General features: G+C 43.3%; 1 protein-coding gene and 1 long non-coding RNA gene across 2 annotated transcripts in view; one reads left to right on the top strand and one right to left on the bottom strand.

Annotated features, from left to right (window-relative positions):
* Positions 1-20,426, top strand: part of CDH13 (cadherin 13) — a 647,236-nt gene that overhangs the window by 80,089 nt on the left and 546,721 nt on the right. The gene's annotated exons all lie outside the window — the stretch shown is intronic.
* Positions 363-10,913, bottom strand: LOC309616395. The gene is made up of 2 exons (XR_014237458.1): positions 9,745-10,913; positions 363-3,684 (listed from the first exon to the last, which is right to left on the bottom strand). It is a non-coding gene; the product is annotated as an uncharacterized lncRNA (long non-coding RNA).

Below are 20,426 nucleotides of genomic sequence, written 5' to 3'. Positions count from 1 at the left end.
TGATCCAATTATTGGAACAACTTGCATGTAAATCTGACTTTTCAACTGTAAATTTTTTTTAATTGAAGTATAGTTGATTTACAATATAGTGTTAGTTTCAGGGGAACAGCCAAGTGATTCAGTTATACATATATATATATATTTTTTCAGATTATTTTCCATTATGGGTTATTACAAGATATTGACTCTATCTTGTAAATTTTAGTCTAAATACAGATTAAATATTTTTGTTGAAAATATAACATCCAAATTGAGATGTAAGTTAGGATTTTAATGGAATGTATCTCAATAATCCTCATGTAGATGTCATGTTGCAATAAAATTATTTTGGATATATTGCTATGATTAAAATTAATCTCATGTTTTTTTGGGTTTTTTTTGTTTTTACTTTTTTTAATGTAGCTACCAGAAAATTTTAACTTATTTATATGGCTCGTGTTATATTTCTATTGGGCAATGCTGGGCTAAAGCCTATATATATATTTTTTTTAATTAATTAATTAATTTATGGCTGTGTTGGGTCTTCGTTTCTGTGAGAGGGCTTTCTCTAGTTGTGGCAAGTGGGGGCCACTCTTCATCACGGTACATGGGCCTCTCACTATCGCGGCCTCTTGTTGTGGAGCACAGGCTCCAGACGCGCAGGCTCAGTAATTGTGGCTCACGGGCCCAGTTGCTCCGTGGCATGTGGGATCTTCCCAGACCAGGGCTCGAACCCGTGTCCCCTGCATTGGCAGGCAGATTCTCAACCACTGCGCCACCAGGGAAGCCCAAGCCTATATTTTTTAAAATTTTTATTTTTTTTATTTATAAATTTATTTATTTATTTATTTATTTATTTATTTATGGCTGTGTTGGGTCTTCGTTTCTGTGCGAGGGCTTTCTCCAGTTGCGGCGAGCAGGGGCCACTCTTCATCGCAGTGCGTGGGCCTCTCACTGTCGCGGCCTCTCACTGTCGCGGCCTCTCCTGTTGCGGAGCACAGGCTCCAGACGCGCAGGCTCAGTAGTTGTGGCTCACGGGCTCAGTTGCTCCGCGGCGTGTGGGATCCTCCCAGACCAGGGCTCGAACCCGTGTCCCCTGCATTGGCAGGCAGACTCCTAACCACTGTGCCACCAGGGAAGCCCTAAAATTTTTATTTTATATTGGAGCATAGTTGATTAACAATGTTGTGTTAGTTTCAGGTGTATAGCAAAGTGATTAAGTTATACATATACATGTATCTATTCGTTTTCAAATCTTTTCCTATTTAGGTTATTACAAAATATTGAGCAGCGTTCCCTGTGCTATACAGTAGGTTCTTGTTGGTTATCTGTTTTAAATATAGCAGTCGGTCTCCTCCATGGAATTTTTGTTTGACCTCCTTTACACATTTGTTTATACCTCTTAGATGACACAACACATTTTGAGCAGCAATATAGTTTCTTTTGTATTTTTCTTCCCATTAACTGTAATTTACCAAGGGTAGTGAGTGATCCAGTACAGTGCCTAACACATAGTAGGGACTCAAATATTCTTTGACTTGAATTCTAACCAGGTCTATGGCTGGTTGGCTAAGGTATTCATTGGTTACTGATTTAAGTGACCATAGCTGGTTTGTTGTTAGAAAGGAATTAACAGACCATTATATAATCAGTCTGGATGTTTCCAGCAAATTTTAATTTTCCACAGTGGCAGTGAGACTACCAGATAAATTGCTTGGCAGTCAACCATTATGTCAGGTCATATAAGCATCCTTAGCAGATCGTGATAGATTTGATGCTGATGGAGTGTGTGTGTGTGTGTGTGTGTGTGTGTGTGTGTGTGTGTGTGTGTGTGTAAAGGGGGAGGGAGAGAGAGACGGGGGGGGTAAAAGGGAGGAGGGGAGAGAGAAAAAAAAAAGAGGCAGAAAGAGAGTGAGAAAAGAAAGTGACTCTATTTCTGCATTTGCTCATACATGCAATGACATTTTAAATCTACTCAAAAAACTCAGAACTTCTATTCACAACTGAGCAGAGTTAATTCTAACTTATTTTGACTAAGTCTAATGAAAGCTTATATTCACCATTAGCAAGTGTTGCCCTCTTTCTGCAAAGTTTAATTAATGATAAAACATAATTGAGTTGTTTTGGTTCTTTGCCAAATACATATATATGCAAAAATGCCCTCCCTGATATACATCCAGCGAATAAAGGCATCTTAGCCTATAGAGGAAACAATATTTTTAGCCCTGAGTTTATCACCCTTTCAGTTCTCAATGTGAAAGTTTCCTAGGGCTTTATCGTTATGTACTTTTGCCCTCAGACCGAATTTATGTTTAATTATTCGAGAACGTTAAAGGATCCGTCATTTCAGCTTGAGTTAGCACCCTAGAGGTAGGAGAATTGAGGAATTTTCAAATTCAACTAGAGTCTTCGACATCAAATGAGTATCAGGATCTAAGCCAAACATGGCTCTCACTGTTGTCCTGTGCAGGTCTTATAACAGCCCTATAAGGTACTACACCCATTTCTCAGGTGGGGAAATCGAAATTGAGAGAAGTTAAGTAACTTGCCCAAGGTAACACAGGTAAAAGAGTGGCAGTACTGAAACCTAGGACTCTTCAGTGATTTCTGCACCGTAACATACGCGAATGTTTAGTTTCCGTGGGTCTTTGCTGTTTGCATAGCACGCTCACATGCAGAAACCACACGTACTCTCAGAAACCAATCTTATGTCCCTGTTGTACCATTGAGGAAACTGAGGCCGAGCACCATGCAAGACTTGTAGTCTACTTGTGGTACAGCCTGAGTCATGTAAGTTGAGTTCCTGCAGCATCGCCACCTGCCATGTACTAGGGCTCTGGATGGATTTCAAAATAGCACATGGCATGGGTTAAGGAATAGGCTGTTTGGAGACAGAGGAAAGGACACATACGAGCCAGGGGTGAGCCAAAGATGAGAAGCGCTGCTCCCCCTTCCCCAGCATCCTGCAGAGAGAGATGCTAGGGCCTGTGCAGACATCTGAGCACACTGGATAGGTTTGCCAGAAAAGACACTCTGCTCCCATGGTTCTCCCTTCTTAGCTGGCCCGTGGACAGGTAATCAGACTTCTGAGGGTATCTGGCAGCATGAGTGCAGGTACCCAGGTTTATAGGAGTCATCCGAGATTCCAGATGTCCAAAGCCAGATGCCTGGGGCAGTGGTATACTAGTAAACTGGCTCCTGGGGACAAGGGGAGCCCTGACTTGTAGTGTTTGATGCTGTCTCTGGTGTAAATACCTCTGCAGTGGCCAATTGCAAGCTGCCAACTTGCAAAATTCTTGAATATTTAACACTTGGCTTTCACGAAGCAGTAGGAGCTGGCTCCAGCATACCAGTGACCTTGGGCCCATAGAATGTGACCCTGGATAGGATCAGGATACACTGGCCCCATGTGGAGTAGTGCTCGAGTGGAACCTCCAGTTGGGGAAGGGACTTACCCATTCAGCCACCCATCCCAGGCTTTAGCTTGTTTCTTATCCAGAGTGGGCACCAGGGGTCGTTTTCGGACAACTTTGCTCCTTGAAGTGCACGAAGTAACTTGTGTAAAAGGTCCCGCAGCCAGTGCAGGGTAGACGCAGACCTTGAGCCTGTCGTCGAGCTCCTCCACGCCTCTCCTCCTTTGCACAAAAACTCCCTGAGTCAGTTTCCCGAGGCAGACAAATTCTGTGACAGTTGTCCTGATTCTACCTGGAAAATGAGAAAGGTAGAGATAAAATTCTCTGTGAAGTGCGGAGAAATGAGGGTTAACCACACAAATGTTTATTTGATGTGTGTGTTTGCACACTGAGTCGAGGCCAGAGGTCATGTCTTAGCTTAAAGAGTAGACCACGTGTTGACAAGCAGAAAACGGCTCTCTTTGCTGTAAAGAAAGCTACTTTCTCCCTTCAGACCACATGTTTTTTGTCAGTATCTCTGCTGACAGCCCTGTTCAAAGGGAGCCACAAGGAACAGAGTGAAAGCAGAAAAGGCCAACTTTGGTGTAATTTAGAGATATCACTGCTCGTTTTTCTCAGCCCCAAGACCACAGCTGACTCAGTCAATAAGGGCTGAGAAGGAGCAGGGCCTGGGGCGCCATGGGGAATGGATTGGACCTTTTTGTGGTCAGACCTCCAGTTCCAGCTGGGCAGAAGATCGAGGCAGAAATGGATGGAGACAGAAACAGGCCAATAGACGGTTTTCTGCAGAGGGCGAGGGATGAATGAAAAACCCACATTTATTTCCTTTTCTAGCTTGAAACTAGCCCTCACTTCCAAATGGAGTTATAGGAGAGAGACTTCACTGTGGGGCTGGGTCCCTGGGCACAGTGCCTTCCAGGCACCTGGGCTTGGCCTGCCTCTGTAAGCAGTGGTGGGGGAGATGGTGGCTACAAGACCCTTTGTTGCAAGTTTAAACATTCGCATCTGTGGGTGTTTCGTTGGAGATGCTAGTGTCTCCTCTTGTCTTGGGTGATTTGGATCATGACATGAAGAAAAGCCTCAGTTTAGGCCTCTTGGGCAGGGAGATAGTCTTCCTATGCTGAAAAATTGGGCCTCACTGACTCATTCATTCATTCATTTATTCATTCATTCATTCAGAAATATTTATCAAACAACTATGTGCCTGGCATTGCACTGGCTACTGCCCATAGATTCCCCCTCAAAGAACATCCGTTCCAGGGGAGACACAGCCCTGTAAACAGGCAGATAAGCACCGTGATAGGCAGCTGTGGAGCGTGGAGATGTTAAGAAGACAGAAGAAGTAATTCCCAGGAGGATTCCTGGCTGTTGTGTACCAGTAGGCAAGGAGATGGAAAGAAAGAGAATCTTCCAGGCAGTGGGAAAAGCATGATCCAATGTCTAGAGGCAAGAGAAAGGCTGGTGTGTCTGGAGAGCTTAGAATAACTGAATATGGCTGTGAGGCAAGGACAGCTATTCTGGGAATCGCTAGGGAAGCTAGGATCCACGCCTGACCCAATCCTGTGACTCAGAAAAATGCAATGAGACAGAAGTCCTTGCCTCACAGCAACTCCGTAACGTGCTGAGGAAAGCCACCTGGATGTTGGGTATAGCTATGGGTCGGTAGACCTTTTGTGAAGCTAAAGGAACTATTTTATCCCCCTCAACAAAGTTGCAACTTCAGTGAGGCTGCTGTGCTGCCCTCCTTTGAAATAAGAGATCACCTCTCCCAGAGGAAACAGCTGTACCTGCATGTTACATAGAGGTGGACATGCAGGCTGGAAGGAAGGTCTTGCTTTCAGAGAATGGATTCATTCTGCACCAGCAACAGGCTGGAGAGAGCAGCAGACTCTCAGAAATCCCTTCCCTGTGTCTTCCCAAGTTTGCACACAAATCCTGCCTGATGCGTGCCTAGGGATTTTAGTTTAGTCCTTCTTTGCCGCGGATTTAAAATCTTTTCTTTTTTTTCTGGCAGCTCAGAAATGCATAACAACTGTGTTCACTGTTGGCCTTCTAGCCTCAAATTCATTCTAAATACATTTCTTAGTAATTTCTTCTTTGAATGCTGATGTTTGGCTGTGCATTAGTATACACAATTCACAGGCTCTATGTTGCTCAATTTTTAGTTTATTTATTTGACAACTTGAAATTCCGTACAAGTGGTGCTTTTATATTGTTACTTGCGTCTGGAAATCATTCCTAACATACCATAGAATAAATCTGTCTTATCTTTTTTTTAGTAACTTTTTCCCCTTATTATAAGAATAACAGATGTTCATGTAAAAACTTTGAAGAAAAAACACATATTTAACAGTAGAAAAATCTCCCCAGTTCCCCTACTTGAGCAAACCACTGTTGACATCCCAGGACAGTGCTTCTCAGCCTTTGAAGTACATACAGATTTGTGAAAACACAGATTTCTGGGCCTCACCCCCAAGATTTGGTTTCCGTAAGTCTGGAGTAGCGCCTGAGAGTTACCGTTCTAAGCAGCGCCCAGGTTCAGCTGAAGCTCCCGGTTCTGGGGCCTACGCTTGGAGAAGCTCTACCCTAGATGTACACTATCCACACGTGACCATCTGGCACTCAGTGATGTTTTCCACTCACCGGTGTCTCGGAAACATCTCTCAGTCCTCCAATGTCTTTCTTCAGCATCATGTGGAAAGGCTATGTGGTATGGCATGCTACTGGTCAGCCATCCTTGAGTTCCAGGGGTTCTTAATGTGGGGTCTACAGGCCCCGAAGGGGTCCATGGATAGATCAGTTCCCTTTGTAATCCAATTTGTTAATTTTTTGCTCCTAAAATATTTTTCTGAGAAGGATGCCACATGATTTACCAACTGCCAGAGGAGTCCACGACACAAAAATGGTTAAAAACCTCTTATGCTATCCCCAGTGGATGGCATTCAGTTGTTTCCCTCCACTGTCTCCCAGCTGTAAATCATATTGCTGTGACCATCAACATTTATAAATCTTTGCGTGAATATATATGTATTGGGCATATATATGTGTATATATGTGTATACATATATTATATATATATTAACAATGCTTACCTTACATGAAACTTCAAACTGTACACAAACAGTCAAAGCTGGTCTAACAGCATATTTCAGGAAAACAGCAAGTTGCCTCTCTCCTACATGGGATAGGCTTAAATCCACTGTGTCCCTGTTCTAGTAAGTTTTTTGTCCATTTCTACTTCAGCTCTGCTTCCTTCTGGCACCACCAGCTTCCCCTCCCCACCCATCCCATAACCCCTAGGTCTAGAACATCTCTCTTCTCATTATGCTGTGCAGCTGTCATCTGGGGCAGTATATCCTCAGCCCTGTTGAGGATTGAAAAATACAGCTAATTGGATATGTACATTCCGTACGTTCTTGGGAATGTGAAAGAACACTCCTGAAGCCTCTAGTTCTACCTGTGGTCCCTCCAACATTAAACACAGCCTCATTTGTGTTGTCTCCTTTCTACCTGAGCAGGGCACTGTTTCTTGGGGTCCTAAACTTTTGACACCAAGTCAAAGAATTTTCTAACAAAGTCTCTTTTTTTCTTTGCTAATCAAGATGTCATTAAGAAATATCAGACATTAGTTGAGAAACACTGGTTTCTCAATACTCTGCTGGGGTGAATTCCTTCATCCATCTGAGCTGCTTTTCCTTAGGTGGGCGTGGCAGTAATACTAATACTGATACTAATACTAATAGGCTGATCTATGGTTAAGCTGCATGGACACAACTTGGTTACTGCTTCTTTGTACTAAAGTGTCCTACCTCTTCCTGATGATCGACAGTGGTGGCATCCAGGCGCAATCTTCTCTTCTCGGTTGGGACCCTGAAAGCCTACCTTCTTCTCTTGACTCTTAGAAGTATTTCTATGTAGCCATCATGCAAAAATTCTTAAGACGTTAACATGATAAAAAAATGACTGAAGAATACCTCATGATTTTGTTTCTTCTCACTGTTTCTGTCTCCTGGGAATGGAATGACCCAAGGCTTATAGTACCAAGGACCCCTAGCAACACATGTTCCCCAGATAAAGGAAGACTTGCTACATGGTAAATGACCAAGCGTCCTGGCCCACTCATGTACGGTTGTTGAATAGACATTTGGCACTGTTCAGTGAACCACTGAGTATCTGAAGTGTCCCCTCGTCCCCTTCCTAAGTCAGAGGAGTCCTCCTGGAAGCTCTGGCTGCTCTTTGGTTGTGTTTATGTTTATTGATATTTTAATTTTATCCCTTTCTCAATTCAGGGAGATCATAGAATATTAGAGCTGGGAGGAGCCCTGGAGATGGCCTGGTCCAAACACCTCACTTAAAAGATAAGACGGGAAGTGATTTGTCCAGCATCAGCAGGCGGGAAAAGTCCTGCCCCTCCCTCTGGTGCCCTTCTGCCTGCGCCTGATCTTCTGAGCCTTCATTGTCCTGAGAAGGAGGGTCTTTAGGCTCCCACAAACTCACCATGATTGATGGTCAGGTGTTCACAATCTCTAGGATTGTTTTTGAGACTGATCCCTTATCTTTTCATTGCTCTTATCAGCATTCCTAGAGAGTGGTCCAACCTTAAGAACTCAGCTGATGGCCCCAAGTGTCCTTTCAGGGTCAGTGCACACTGCAGGACCAACTCAGCCTTTGAAGGGAAAGAGCTTCCTGAGGAACTCCAGGAAGTGGGAATATAGCAATACAAGAGTCCACCTGTTTAGCACCCTGTTCTGTCTGAGAAGAGCCACTTACATTACCCAAACAGGATAATTTGGAAAGCATAATTTCTACATTGGTTGTTTGCCCATGTTGTCCTCAGCATGTCCTCCCATTTTGTCCTCAGTATCGAGCGTATGTCTGACACAGACTGAGCTTTCAGTAAATATTTGTTTAATGAATGAATGAATGGTCAGAAAGGGCCAACTCCAGTGGTCTCCCCACAATGGGTTAACAGTAAACAAAGGACACACCTTTACTTCTGCCTACAGGTGCTTACATATTCTTTTATATGCAGAAAAAAATGCTATTAAGTTTAGGATTAATAAAAATAATTTTCCTTTATCATATCAGTTAATAAATGGGTAAAATGATGAATTTAGTAGAAGAAAGGAGACATTTGGGGAAAGATTCAGAAATTTAAATGTAGTATATGAGTATGTATTTATACACATATTAAATAATTCATATTATGTAACATGTAAAGTACATTTTGTGTTGTGAGGTGACACTTGCTGTATTTAGTTTTGTGTAGAGAATGGTTCCTTGTAGGTAAATAGTGTAGGTAACTAAAACAAAAATGTGTTAAAAAGTGAACCACTTGGATGCCAATATATTTTTGTAATGTTTCATACAGTAGTTCCCTGTCTTAAGCAAACTGAGGTTAACATACTCATTTTTATTACTGGAAGGGTGGCATTTATCATCATGGCTATCCAAACCATGGGAATAGCCATGGGCTATTCTGGGAATAGCTAGGGAAGCCATGGGCAATTCTGGGAATCGCTAGGGAAGCTAGGATCCACGCATGACCCAATCCTGTGACTCAGAAAAATGGAATGAGACAGACTCGCATTTGGTTTCTGTTCTGTTGGTGACTAGCTGCTTGACTCTTAGACAGTGACTTAAACCATCTGAGTTCTGTTTCTTATATGAGACAAGGCTGGTAACACCTTCCATCCATGTTTGGGGAAGGATAAAATGAAATCACCTGCTTGATCATGGTAAGCATGTGGCAAGTGCTTGGCCATCAATTCCCTCCTTTCTTTGTCTCCCTTCCTGGCCAAAATCAGCCTATAGAGGTGTTGAGTCGCTGTGAAGATTTCTTCCATGAGGAAGTGAGATAGGCATTTACTTATTTGGATGTTGAAGGTGTCTTTTTTTTCTGTAGTTGATACCTTTGTAAAGAGTCAAAGTTACCGTAGAAGTGAACGTGATTTAACCAACATGATACTTCATTTCTAAATGATGCTAACTTGGTTAAGCGTTGTCCAGGCAGAATAATTTTTAAAAATTAAGGCAGTCGTCTAGTCCACCTGTCTGCCATTTTCTGTGTTGTAGTTGAGGAGATGAGAACATACGATCGGCAATAAATGCCAATGTAGGCACCATGAGATCTTGGCCTGGGACATCATAGACACATCATAGTTTTTTGACTGAATAAATATCTATTTCCTGCAGTTGTTACATCACTTATACTGTGCCTAGATCCTGCCAAAGGAAAAATAAAAGGCAAAAAGAGAGACACCCAGACCATCGATTTGTCTGTTTTCCCTGCTCAGGCTAGATTTCCCGAAAGAATCACACAAGAGTCCAGCTGTCAGAATGAGTTCGTTACCTGTGAGCAGGAGGCTCCACCCACCCAGGTGTCTGTTTCAAGAGCAGCATCCTCTTCTGCAAAATGTTGGCAGAAATGGCCTTCTCTCCTGACAAACAGCAGCTACAGAGCCTGCTTCTCCTGTGCCACGCAGGGTAGGTCAGTGGAGACGTAGGAGGCCCCAGATTGCCTGGAGAACAGTGCAACATGATTCCACTGCACTTTGGCATCAAGAGGTGTGCAATACAGATGGCCCGGCTGCACACGGGGTTGCCGTGGACGGTGCTCCTTGCCCTTGCTGATATCAGCACGGGGATATCATATTCAGTTTTTGGTCTCCATCCATATGCTGCTCCTCCAGTTTATTTGTCCACATGAAGGGAGATGGAGCACAAAGCAGTAGGACATCCAATTCTGCTTTAATTACACGGATAAGCTGTTTGTCGGGGTGCCCCAAGCTGCAGTGCTGCCTTGTTCCCTGACAAACTCAGAGCAAGGTTGACGCCGACCCCGCTGTGGGCCACCTATCACTGGTCTCAGCAGCGACAGCATTTGGTTTGATATTTACTGTTTGAAACCCAACAGTTATGACTCTGCCATGCCAAGCTTAATGAAAAGGAGAGAGTCACTATCAGAGAGGGTATGTGATTTTGAAGACCGAGGCTTTCGAACGGAGTCACAGGTGCTGGGAGCCTTCCTGACATGTCACGGGCGATGTTGTCATTATGAGCAGCAACAATGCAGTCATTATTTCTGAGCTGGTTTAATTGTTCAACAGACACCGAAGGCCATGTCAATGCAGTTCGGCAAATGGAAATAAACATACCTTCATTCAGGGTCCTGTTGCCTTGCTGCTTTGCACTTGTTTTTTTTTTTTTTTTTTTTGCTGAAGAAATGACTACAGATTGAAAGAATTATTCCAGATCTCTGATTCACTTTAGACATCATGCTGTCATTTATTTATATATTCATTCATTCAATATTTATCGAGTAGTTATTATGCTATATCTTAGCAACATAGCAGCTGACAGACTGACTTGTGCTCTGCCCTCAAGGCTATCACTCACATTTCACGGCAGAAGGCCCCACTTTTAGACAGAGTGATCAGAGAAGGTTCCTCAAAGGACGTGAAATTGAAACTGAGACTCAAAGGATGATAAAAGCCATATTTGTAGCCAATAAAAGAATGTTCCAGGTGGAGGGACAGCATCTGCTGAGGCCCCTATGGTTGTGTAAGCCTGTGTAATAGGAAGCTCACCCATTGTGTCTCATGCAATGTAGGGGTTTGTTTATCTCACAGAGCAAGAAGCTTAAATGTAGGCAAAGGCTTTACCTGTGCAGCTATGTCAGAGCCAGCAATTCTGCAGTCCTTTTAGTCTTTCCCTCTGGGTCACAAGATGACTACAGAAGTTCAGCATATCCATCATAACCAAGGTCAAGTCAGGAGTGAGGAGAAGGTTATAAGACAACAATTTGTGTCACTTATTTTAATAGGGGGAAAAGCAAATGTTTTTCTAGAAACTTCCAGGAGATATCTGCTTATATCTCATTGACCAGAATGGTGTTCCATGGGCATCTTGAGTTGCAAGGGCAACTGGAAAAGCAAGAATTAGTTGGGAATACTGGCAATCCAAACAAAATTGGGATCTGGTCATCAAAGAAGAAAGGAGGGCATGGATATTTTTTTAAAGTGTTACGTTCAGAGTATTAAAGATCAGACCAATAAGGCTGAACACCAGTGATGGAGAGATGGGATGTTTGAGACATGGGTAGGAATCACGTTCTACAGAGCCATGGTAAGGCGTTACTACCTACATTCAATCACGTGTTAAAATTTGCTTGTTCCACCTTCTAAATGTTCCTCACATCTTCCTGCCTCCCTCCACCCTTCTCTCTGAAGGTCCCAGTTTAAGATATAGTCTTGCCTTCCTGAGACTTGTGGTCGTTTTCTAACTCGGCTCATTTCCCTCCGTTTCCTGTCTGCTCCAATCCATTTACTGTCAGTGGCCTTTTTTTTTTTTTTTTTTTTTTTAATATATATATTTTTTTTTAGTATTTATTTTTGGCTGTGTTGGGTCTTTGTTTCTGTGCGAGGGCTTTCTCTAGTTGCGGCAAGTGGGGGCCACTCTTCATCGCGGTCACTCTTCATCGCGGTGCACGGGCCTCTCACTATCGTGGCCTCTCTTGTTGCAGAGCACAGGCTCCAGACACGCAGGCTCAGTAGTTGTGGCTCACGGGCCTAGTTGCTCCGTGGCATGTGGGATCTTCCCAGACCAGGGCTCGAACCCGTGTCCCCTGCATTAGCAGGCAGACTCTCAACCACTGCGCCACCAGGGAAGCCCCTGTCAGTGGCCTTTAAAAAGTAAATCTATTAGGTAAACTATGGACTTGGGGTGATAGATGTGTCAGTGCAGTTTCATCAGTTGTACCAAATGTTCCACTCTAGTAGGGGTTGTTGATGATGGAAGGGGCTATGCACGTCTGGGGGATGGGGGTGAGTATGTGGGAAATCTCTCTACGTTTGCTTAATTTTGCTGTGATGAACCTAAAACTGCTCTAAAAAGTAAAGTCTAATAAAAAAGTATATCTGCTTAAAATTCCTTGTAGCTTCTCCATGTGAACTTCAAGTCATTTTTGACCTGGCCCCTTGTACTGCAGCCTCATTCCCTATCACTTCCTCCTTCCACAATTTGTCACAGCCTTCCTGTGTTATGTTCTAGAAATATTCAGCATGAATACTTTTCCCTCCCTCAAGTACTTTTCTTCCGGTAAATTCCAGTTAGAGCAAGTGTGCTCTGCTCTGAGCTTGACTTGACTTGCTCATGGGGAGGGAGCTTCCTTCCCGTCTCACCTCGTGCTCCTCCCTGGGATGGTACACATCCCACTAGAGGGCTTCTGGCTGTTCATCTGGTGTCTCCTTCCTGCTGGTGTCTGAGGTCATGGGGAGATGCAACCTCGCCTTACTCACCTTGGTTCTCTGGGCCTAAGCCCAACACCTGTGCACCAACATAAGCCATAACTGTGGGGCCAGTGGAATTGGTAAGAAGGTCAGGATTCAGTAGGCTCTGGTTACTCTTTGTGGCATTACTCTGTCAGGGACCAGAGGGATGGCTATAGGCACAGGGGCTGAGAGAACATGGGCAGCAGCATGTGGACTCAGAGTCCTTTGTGATTGGCTGGCAGGACTAGGAGAGCAGTAGGAACAATGGATAAGATCATGGACTGTGGAGTAGGACTGCCTTGGTTCAATCCCACCCCTGCCATTTGCCAGCCAGATGACTTTGGTCAAGATAATTGATGTCTCTGTGCCTCAGTTTCCACATCTGCACAATGGAAGTGATAACAGTACCTGCCGATTAGCATTTCCCTGAGGATTAAATAAGACAATCATTGAGAGAATTCTGGCATATGGTAAATTCTCAAACCATATTAGCTATTGTTGTAGAGTGTTACTATTACTGTGATACAGTTAATATCTTCAGACTTAGGATTTACAGCAGGTAGTGTGAATGTCACTTTTGAAGACCCCGAGATAGATTTACCCTTATACCACTAATATTTACCCTCAGAGACACTATTTTGCTCATTCAAAAATACTTACTCATTTTTTAAAAGGCCATTTTCAGGTCCTTTTTATACAATAAGGAGTTCTATTCCAGTCCTAACAATAATGTCCTAAAGAAAGTCTTATTATACTCATCATCTTAAATTAGGGTAATTGAAAACCACTGTTGAAAAGTGAACCCCAAATGTATCAGAAAACTAATTCAATTATAAATAACAAGAATTGACTGTATTTGAAGGTGCATGAAGTATAGAATCATAGTTAAACATTTAAGGAGTATGTCCTTATCTTGTTACTATGGCTACAGGTTACTCCAAGATACAGTGGTTCTGTGGTAACAATGGAGTTACATTATTTCCTGTCCATATTGAAATATTCAGCAACTAATTTCCTGTAGCTTCATAATAAATCATGTTAATGACCTCAGAGGTGGAAACCACAGTGGTGAGATCCTCTCCACGCTTTAAGGTTATTCCATTAAACAAAGCAGAGAAAACACGTTTATACTCATTTGACCAGGAAGTACCAGGAAGCTCTTAATAAGAGATGGCAATGACCTCTCATGGGGAGGTGCTAACTTTAACTCACGTGTTCAGTATTACTTATTCATTGGGTCCATGATGGGATCGCCACTGTGAGAAAATTAGTTTCATACAGGCAAAGACTGAGAAGGAACTCAATTCCACAAATAGTTCATGGAGACCTATTATGTGCTGGAAACCTATCAGGTAGAACCTACCCCATACTCTATTCTTTATCTGTTAAAATTTTTATATTAATTTTTGTGTACCACCAAATATTCAGAACAGTGGGAATAATGAAAAATGCAAGTGTAAATGAGGTCTAAAATCCCTATCGTCAGAATCAGTTACTCCAAAGTTCTTTGTGAAGTCCTGCAGATGGCAAATGATTAAAAGCATCATTACGTTGGAGCTGGCTCATGCCAGCTTGCAGCAGCTGATATGCATCTTTCCCCAACTCTGTTCACTTCAGCAGGTTGAAGTCGGCCATGAGGGGAGTACTTATACCATGGAAATGGATCAAAGGCCTAAATGAAAAGTGCAAAACTATAAAACATAGGAGAAAATCCAGATGACCTTGGGTTTGGTAATGAGTTTTTAGATAGGACACCAAATAACGTGATACAAGAAAGAAAAAGCTAATAATTGGGCTTTATTAAACCTTCTGCTCTGCATAAGACACTGTTAAGTGACTGAAGGGAAGTCACAGTCTGAGAGCAAATATTTGTAAAAACACATATCTGATAAAGGAATTATCTCCAAAACACATAAAGAATTCTTTTTTTAAAATAAATTTATTTATTTATTTTTGGCTGCATTGGGTCTTCGTTACTGCGATTGGGCTTTTCTCTAGTTGCGGTGAGCGGGGGCTACTCTTCGTTGTGGTGCACGGGCTTCTCATTGCGGTGGCTTCTCTTGTTGCAGAGCATGGGCTCTAGGCGGACGGGCTTCAGTATTTGTGGCACGTGGGCTCAGTAGTTGTGGCCTGCGGGCTCTAGAGCGCAGGCTCAGTACTTGTGGCACACCGGCTTAGTTGCTCTGCAGCGTGTGGGATCTTCCCAGACCAGGGCTCGAACCTGTGTCTCCTGCATTGGCAGGCGGATTCTTAACCATTGTGCCACCAGGGAAGCCCAAAACACATAAAGAATTCTTAAAACTCAACAAGAAAACAAAAAACTCAATTCAATCATGGGCAAAAGATCTGAAAACTTACTTCAAGGAAAAAGACATATGGCTAGGAAATAATCATATGAAAAGATGTGCAACATCATTTATCACAAAGGAAATGCAAATTAAAACAAGATGACACTACATACCTATTAGAATGGTGAAAAGAAAAACAACAACAAAAACAATACCAATTGCCGGCAAAGATGCAGAGCAAACAGGAACTCTCATTCACTGCTGGTGGGAATGCAAAATAGTACAGCCACTTTGGAAGACAGTTTGGTAGTTTCTTACAAAGCAAAACATAATCTTACCATATGACCCAGCAATTGCACTTCTAAGTATTTACCCAACTGATTTGAAAACTTATGTCCACACAAACCCCTGCACATGAATGTTTACAGCAGCTTTATTCAAAGCTTGTTTAAAAACCAGAAGCGGACTTCCCTGGTTGCGCAGTGGTTAAGAATCCGCCTGCCAATGCAGGGGACACGGGTTCAAGCCCTGGTCCAGGAAGATCCCACATGCCGAGGAGCAACTACGCCCGTGTGCCATAACTACTGAGCCTGCGCTCTAGAGCCCGCGAGCCACAACTACTAAGCTCACCTGACACAACTATTGAAACCAGCGTGCCTAGGGCCCGCGCTCCACAACAAGAGAAGCCACCGCAGTGAGAAGGCCGTGCACCGCAGCGAAGAGTAGCCCCCACTCACTGCAGCTAGAGAAAGCCCGTGCAGCCAAAAATTAACTAATTAATTAATTTTTAAAAATGGAGCTATCTTGTGTTCAGTCTTTAAAAAAAAAATAAAACCCCAGAAGCAACCAAGATGTCATTCAGTAGGTGAGGGGATAAACAAACTGTGGTACATCTGTTTGATGGAATGCATTTAAGCCATGCAAGGGCATGAATGAGTTTAAAATGCATATTTCTAAATGAAAGACACCAGTCTGAAAAGGCTATACACTGAATGATTCCACTTATATGACATTGTGGAAAAGGGGAAACTACTGAGGCAGTAAGATCAGTGATGGCCAGAGGCGTGGGGGATGGGAGGGTAAGGTTGAGTAGATGAAGCACAGAGGATTTTTTTAGGATAGTAGAAGAACTGTATGTTACCATATGATTCTGAATGATACTGCAACAGTGGAAACGTAACACTGACTCTGTCCAAACCCTTAGAACTTGACATAGGATCCCAGGATGGCATGCAGGAGGTGGCAAAATAATCAAACTGTTTTACAAGCGCATGAAACAACCTCACAGAAGGGAGTGGGGAAGAAACTGATGACCTAAATAACTTTGGAAATGAGTGGAGTCCCTCAGACTATAAGGAAATGAAACTGTACAGAGCGCTGTACTCTAATTAATAAAGTTCTTTCCCATGAGGGTACAGGTTAACAATTCTGAAACCATTACACATATATACTGGAACTGAACAATTCAGCACGTCGGTGGAGGACAGTGGGAGTCCGGTTTCTCACAGCTGGAGTGGCGGTGGTTTACAGATAAGCAAGGGGAGGAGGCTAGAATGACCCACCTGGTAAAGCAATAGTGATGGAGACCAGTACCAACCATGCTTGGTCTAATGCTCTACTGTTGCCGTCTTGAAATTCTTAATACTTTTTTATCAAGGGGCCCTGCATGCTCATTTTGTGCTGGGTCCCCACCAATTGTGTAGCCAATTCTGTATTTAACAACCATGCTCTAAATGTTGATGTTTCCTTGGGTTCCAGGTGTGGCTCCCTTTTTCCTTACATTCTACCCTCTCTTTGGTCACCTTCACCCATTTTCATGACTTCAACCCAACCCAGGGCCCTGACAACTCACACATCTATAACTCTACTCACTTTGACCCTACTGATACTCAGACTTGAATTTCAACTCCTTGCTTCACGTCCTCAGGATTTTCTCCAGATCTCGTAAACTCACCGTATCTCCAAATGAGCTCATTAAGTACTTTCCCTAGCTCCTAAATCTGCTTCTCTTATATCATATCATATATACATAAAAAGCCTGAATCAAGCAAATGAAAAGTAAATCTCAGCATCACCTTGGAACCTTTCTGCTCCCTTACCCCCATTCAGGTATCACCAAGGCTCACTAACTATGTCTGAAATCCCCCCACGTCATTTCATATTCCGCATCTCTACTGTACTCCATTATCTCCCCTCCAGTCCACAATAGGAGAGACCTCCTTCCCCCTGTCCTCCTCTGTTCTGATGCGAATATTCTCAAAATTTCCTCCAGAGTAACTTTACTAAAACTCAAAATAGATAATACCAGTCTCCTGCTTACCGCCTTCAATGGGCTGATACTGAATAAGGATGAAGTTTAAGCTCTTTAGTGATTCAGCAACCTCCCAATCTCACCTGGGCACCCTACCTTCCTGCCATCTTGATTCCCAGCGTTCCCAGCCCGTCCTACCTGGCTGTGATGCAACAGTGCTCTCCACCTGGGATGCTATCACACATCCACATGCAAGTCCTCTCTACCTGGAGTATCCCTCTCCCCCTTCTCTACTTGCCCTCACTGAAGACCCAAATGTAGGGCTGTGAAAAGCCTTGGTGTCCAGTCGGTCTCCTTATCTTCCAGCTTTGTTCTCCCTTGAATCCATTGTGCACCCAGCAACCAAGTGGAGCTCTCCGTACCACAGATCTGATCCAGTTACTCCCCTCCTTCAGTCATTCCAGTGGCTCCCTGTTGCCCTCAGGAGAAAGACCAAACTCTTTTTTTTTTTTTAATAAATTTTTTTATTTATTTAATTTTTGACTGTGTTGGGTCTTCGTTGCTTCACACGGGCTTTCTCTAGTTGCGGCGAGCGGGGGCTACTCTTCGTTGCGGTGCACGGGTTTCTCATCGCGGTGGCTTCTCTTGTTGCAGAGCACAGGCTCTAGGTGCACGGCCTTCAGTAGTTGCAGTGTGTGGGCTCAGTAGTTGTGGTTCATGGGCTCTAGAGCACAGGCTCAGTAGTTGTGGTGCACAGGCTTAGTTGCTCCACGGCATGTGGGATCTTCCCGGACCAGGGCCCGAACCCGTGTCCCCTGCATTGGCAGGTGGATTCTTAACCACTGCCCCACCAGGGAAGTCCCCAAAGACCAAACTCTTAATGTGGCTTATAACCCTCATTCTCTAACCTCTCCTGCCTCAGTATCTCTTTCTCTCTCAACACCCTGTTTCTTTCTCATCCCATCTCTCTCGCTCTGTCTGTGGCTCTCTGCTCCCCTCTTATTTCTCTCTTCCACTTATCTCCTTTCCTTTGTCTTTTTATCCCTGCTCTTTCTCCCTTTTCCCTTTCCTCTTCCTCATCATTCTTTCGTCATTCTCTTTCTGTTACCCCCTCATCCTCTCTCTGCCTCACTCTCACCCCTTGCCTCCCTCCCTCTCTCATAATTTCAATTCTCAAAACGTGTCTCTCAATGCCTCCCATCCTGGGCCTTTGCCTGTGCTGCTCCACATGTCTGGAAAACCCTTCACTTCTCCAGCGACATCACTGTCACCTTCAACTCCACATTTGCTCACACACTCACATACTGACTCACACCTGCCTATGTCGTGTTGATCCAAATCTCAACTTTGAAATTACTTCCTCCAGGAAGCTGTATTTGAACCTCCCAGTCCTGTTCAGACGTCTCGCCTAACAGAGCTGCTTCTATCCCACGTAGCGGCTTTTAGGAATTAGGAAAAATTTTCCCTTCTTGTAAGACAAATCTCCAAGGTAGGAAAGATACTTGATGAGGGGCACTTAGGCTAGATTTTAATCTCCCCTTTCCAACTGCCTTGTGGCATGAACAACCTGCACAACTGGCCCTGCCCCTTAACCATCTCCATTACAGCCTCTGCTCCCCCATCACAGCACTTAGCATATTGTGCATTTGTCTCTGTTACCTGCTCCTAACCCCCACTAGATTATAAGCCCTATCTGTTATTTACATTCTGTGTATATTTCTAGTGCCCAGCACTTGGCCTGATGTGAGTTTGAGGCTAAATAGTTTGCCTCTGAATAAACAAATGAATTAATGAACAAACAAATAAGCCTCTTATTAAATGGATTAATCAGCACATAAATGAATGCACAAACTTCTTCTTCTAAAAATTTTTACCAACTCCACCAGGAAATTAATATTACTTAAGTCCTAGAGTACTTTTCATGTAACTCTACTCTTGAAACATCACTTTTGAACTGAAAAGATTTCCTTACTTGTGTTATCTCTTGTACTAAACTGTACATTTTCCAATATCAGTCATCATATCTTATTCATCTTTATGCCTAGTCTAGTGACAAGCACACAGTATGTGTGCAAAGTTTGTTTGTAATAAAGTGAAATCAGTCCTATTCCCATACCACTCAACTTTACTGTTCTTAGTGACTCAGGCACTTATCAAACACTACTTTATCTCAGATGCTTAGAAAGATGAAAAAAGAACAGAGTATCCTTGCAGGAAACTCGCAGTCCCATCAGAGCGACAGACACATAATTGAAGAATAGCGGTACACTCTGCTCCGTGACAAAGGTCAGCCATGGAGCAGCTGCATTAGAATTCCCTGGGAAGCTTCAACAGAGAATTCCACAGCGCCCCACCCACCCACCCAGTGAAGCAGGGTCTCTGTAATCCTCCTTCATACCCCCTTCCCATCATTCCCATCCAAGATACTCGTTCACTGTCCCCTCCAGCAGGGCACACATGCCTGTAAAGTGCATCACTGGGCTGATGACCATCATGTCCTAAACCTGGAACCTGATTATTCTAACCCAGCACATGTAAAATGAATTGGAATTTGGACAAGAAATTCCAAGAAGTCTTTTCTAAGAGGTGTTGGTATGGTGCAATGAAGCAGCCGCTTTTTTCTAGCATAGGCTTAGAAAAATAAAAGCCCAAGCTACTTAGTCTGCTAGAAGTAAAATCAGTAAGAAGCTTTTTGCAAAACAAACAAAAAGAGAAGATTTGTGGTTCAGTCTAGAGCAGTCGACTTTTGGAAACCCTTTCCTTCCTGAGGAAAATGAGACAAAAAAGAGCTTAAGCCCCTTTGTAAATGTGCATGAGAAATATCACTTGTGATTAACCTGTTATGAGAAACATACTCAAATGTAGGAAATTCTTGCTACATCTTTCTAAAATTGCTGTTTGATGTTTTATATGCCAAAAATGACTTTGTGAAATAGTGCTCTCTTGGAAACCACCTAAATGACCCACAGTAAGAAAGTCATTAAATAAATTACAGGGTGGATATGACAGACTATTATGCAGTCATTAAGAATCATGTTCTCGAAGAATTTTTTAAGTATATAGAAAAATGCACAAAAATATTATTAAAGGAAAACGCAGGTTGCAAAAACAGTATTACAGGGCTTCCCTGGTGGCGCAGTGGTTGAGAATCTGCCTGCCAATGCAGGGGACACTGGTTCGAGCCCTGGTCTGGGAAGATCCCACATGCCGCGGAGCAACTAGG

The sequence above is a fragment of the Balaenoptera borealis genome (assembly GCF_965194805.1).
Source record: "Balaenoptera borealis genome assembly, chromosome: 19".
Taxonomy (NCBI): Eukaryota; Metazoa; Chordata; class Mammalia; order Artiodactyla; family Balaenopteridae; genus Balaenoptera; species Balaenoptera borealis.
This window is presented reverse-complemented; position numbering and strand designations above follow the sequence as displayed.